Genomic DNA, 4,137 nt, shown 5'->3' with positions numbered 1-4,137 from the left:
AAAAGTTAAATTAAAAATTTAAAAAACTTTTAAAATTTAAATTTTAAATTGAAGATGGATTTGTAGATCATTTCCTTATACATTGTCTGAAAATATATCTTTATTCCACGTCTTTGTCTGCATCGAAACAACAAAATTATAGTAGCTACATGGGGATGTTTGAATGTTTTTACTAATTCGCTTTTAATCCGATGACTTCCAATTCAACCACAACAAAGTTATTTTACGAGATGCTAAACCATAAAGGTCGGTGGAGTTAAATATTCGCTTTTAGATAATCACGTAATTAAGACAGTATAAGCTGCTACATATGCAGTTGTGGCATTTTTATCAAACTTTCGTTCAAATTTGACAATGGCCTTTGATGATTATCCATGTCTTGATTCTTTCAGCTTGATATTGGATTATCGTTTTTTTCTACTTTTCGCTACAATTTGCTAGCTCTAATTCATGTTTGGTTGTCCTTCTTGTTTACCCTTGTTCTAGGTAGCTAGCCATAGCCAAGCATACATAGCGTACATTTTACATTGGTGGTTTCAGTCATCTCGCTATATTTAATTTATACCTTGAAGGTTGATTATAAGGAAAAGATGTGTTGTGCATATTTTAACAAGCCACATAGCTAAAAATATCCTTTGTACCATCATCCAACTTTGAACTTTGGAAAAGTTAATAACTGTAGGTTGTTCTCACTTGAAGCGTTTTAATAAAGTTAATATACCACAGAGAGGACTAGCTCCACCATATCAACCCGTTATTTAAAAGTTAAACGTTAGTATAAAATGCAAAGAATTAGGGGAACGTTACACATTTCTGCATTTTTCCGTATGACACAAATAATTCTCTGTGAGAAAGTTACCGAGAAACTTGACTGGGCTATCAAGTCAACTAAAAACAGGCTAGAATTTGTCCTTACAAACGCGTTACTCCTGCCCAGACTGCGCTGTATGAAAGTCGGTAATGCTTAAGTGATAATCATTAAGTAAGACAGATTGTAAAGTTCCCACTGAAAGAAAAAAACTGTGGATTCTTCCACGAGAATACATTTATTTTATTTTTAACCTATGAAGAGCAGGTTGTGCAGCGGCTTTAAATACCTGGAGGAAAGCTTGAAATTTAATGAAAATAAAAAAATAAATAAGAAAACATGATTTTCTGTTTGCTCCTTTAGTCACAGTTTGGACAAAACGGTAGCTAGATGTTAAATTCAGAACAAAAACACACACTTTATACTTCCCAGTTTCAGGTATAACTAAAGTTATATTTATAAAGATATTACATCTTTTGTGTAGATAAAAAGGATTCATAGTTTTTAATATCGTTTACTGGCAACCATTAATGTAACTATGGATATGAGTACGCCTTTGAGTTTGGTATGTCATGCTTTAAATGAGTCATGTGAAAGCTGACTTTAACCTTTTCCCGCCAGCAGAGGATTTATTCACGTTACCGAAGCCATTGCATTGCACGTTTACTCGCCAAATAACGTGGTAATGGATGGAAATAATTTAAGTCTTCTAGTTGCGTATGTAACTACAATTCCGAACACAAATAGAGCGGAGTTTTAAAACTTATGAGCTTTAAAATTCAAGTAATTTGGAAAACCGTTTTATCTTAGTAATACACATTCTGAACATGTCAAACTTCATTTCTCACTTAGGTGATTTGCTTTTCAAAAATCTTAAAGAGTGCTAATTTTCCTGACGCTTGCAAGCCCGGATTCCTCGATTTTTCGCACATTTCTATGTCGTAAAACGGATTTTTCCATAATGTGGATAAAATAAAAGTAGCGACTACAAAGTACTGCCTTAATCATGCTCATTTTGAGAAATAGCCAAAGCCAAAGTATTTTAATATGCCTTAAAACAGCAGCGAGAAAAATAAGAAAGACACAACCTCGTCCCACGGCATTTTGTAGCTTTTCTAACATAGGATGGTGATACAAACATGGCCCTTGAGGAGGCTTGTCCGATATCAAACTTGATTGGCGCGGATATGTCACATAATTATTGCGTCATACAAAACATTTTGGCGAGGCGGCGAGTCTGTGACGAACAGGAGGAAGTTGTTTGTATTAAAATGGCGGAGGAGCTGTATCAGTATCATGATTTTTTCAAAGTGAAAAATTTAATAAAAAGCATTACTAACCAATGAGAGTATAAAATAAGACATAAAAATACTGCTTACATGGAAATATTTCAATAGCTGGGAAAGTTTAATAACTAAAAAAGTAGCTAGCTAGCACACTATACCTAGCAAAGAAAAGATAAGAAAGAAAGAAAAAAACTGAATTTGTTTCCAAGTGGGTAGGTTTAATTTGCAGCTTTATGCAGAGAATGGCGTTACATAAAATTACTAGCTGAGAGACCTACTGTCACACATGTTCTTTATAGACAAAATAATTTGTATTTTTTTTAAAAAATATATGTACCATTACGTTTTAAATTATATCAGGCTGTTATTAATGGGCATGTGTTATTACTTTATATGCTTTGCTTACCATAGAAAATATAAAAAGCCAGTAAGTTAACCGTCAGTGCCATTTTATCATTGAATGCACATTTATCCGGCCTAGTTTCTAATTCAAGAACTTTCAAAGTGCAATAACTTCGGTAGAGTACTTTTAAACAAATCTGATAAAAGATGATTTTATAGGAGGCATAAAAAATTACACAGACATTTTAAAGAAGAGAAAAAGTTAATAAGATTTTTTTAAATTGAATTTTCAGAAAATCGAACACTATCATACTTTAAGTCACACTTTGATTGAGCGCTCAATCTGGCATAAGGTTAAATCCAGGATACACTGAAGATAGTGGTAGATGTCCTTTTCAGTTCAAAGTCCCATATCTTTAGTGAAATTTGAAATATTGACTTGAGATTTGGTAGATATGGTTTTAGACTTGTTTGATGAAACAGAGCCAAAAATGGTTCTATTATCATCATACTTTCTGAGTTCCTGAATTTAGCCTTTTTCATAGACGCCGATAAGCCGTTTTTGACAGCATATCAATTTTTACTAAGATACAGGTTAAGAAAATTTTAAAATCTATTCTAACCTCAGAAGACAAGAATTATAGAAGTATGTATCCATTAAAAAGCGTTTTTTGAACAGCAGCAATATTTTGATGAGCTTTAAAAAGTGCGATTTTGTGGAACTATTAATATTCGTCTCGAAAATAATTTCCTCAAAAAATTATTCCCTAAAAATTTTTTTCTGTTAAGGTAGCAATACTGTTGGCAAAGTCGTTTACCAATTCTTTCTAAAAACTATTAATGCAGTAATACATGGTTTGAATCAACAAATATATCACATGTGGACATTTTTAAACCTGCATTATGCTTTAGATCAACCTTTTGGATTATTTATGTTTTAAATAAAAAAAACTTGTTTTTGTATGTCTGTGTGCGCAATAAAATGTGGGCTTGTTGAGTGAAAAATAACAGAAAGGGTATGGCGTTTCAAAAACATGTCATTAGGAAAGGATAAAGCAGAACTTAACAGTAATGGGTGGCTTTTTGGAAATGTGAAGGCCACAAAATGTAAAAGCAAAGAAGACTCTTAAAGGAAATACTTTTTAAAGACTTTTCCATCCGCATGTAAAGTTTCTTCCAGCTTTTTGGACTATATAGCAATTGCTAAATGTAACTACAAACGGTAAATTCACCATATACAAATTCAGTTTTATTTAACCATTGTTAACAAATTTTGTGCAAAATAATAATAAAAAAGCAACTTTGGGATTCATACAGCAAAATCTTGGTGATCATAAAAAACAGTAATGCAGACACGGATATGAACTTACAGTAAATAAGAATTCTAAAGTTCAGTCAAAATAAATAAGAAAACTAAATTGCTTGAACTTCTTCGTGTAAACAGCAGCTGCAACCCAGTGCTTGCTAGCCAACCAATTCAATAAAATACACATAACTAAATTGCTTGAATTTCTTCAAGTAAACAGCAGCCTAAATAACATGATTTTATACTTATACATTTAGAAAACAATGAAGGGCAATAAGCGAGCAGTTTGTGTGTTGCGTATGAGAGGAATCAAATCAAACTCGCCACACGTATCTGTGACGTGAAACGCCAAGCTCGCTTAACTCTGCAAGCTTATAATTAAAACTTTGGTTCAT

The sequence above is a fragment of the Hydractinia symbiolongicarpus genome, chromosome 6, assembly GCF_029227915.1.
Source record: "Hydractinia symbiolongicarpus strain clone_291-10 chromosome 6, HSymV2.1, whole genome shotgun sequence".
NCBI lineage: Eukaryota > Metazoa > Cnidaria > Hydrozoa > Anthoathecata > Hydractiniidae > Hydractinia > Hydractinia symbiolongicarpus.
Note: the sequence above shows the minus strand (reverse complement) of the source record.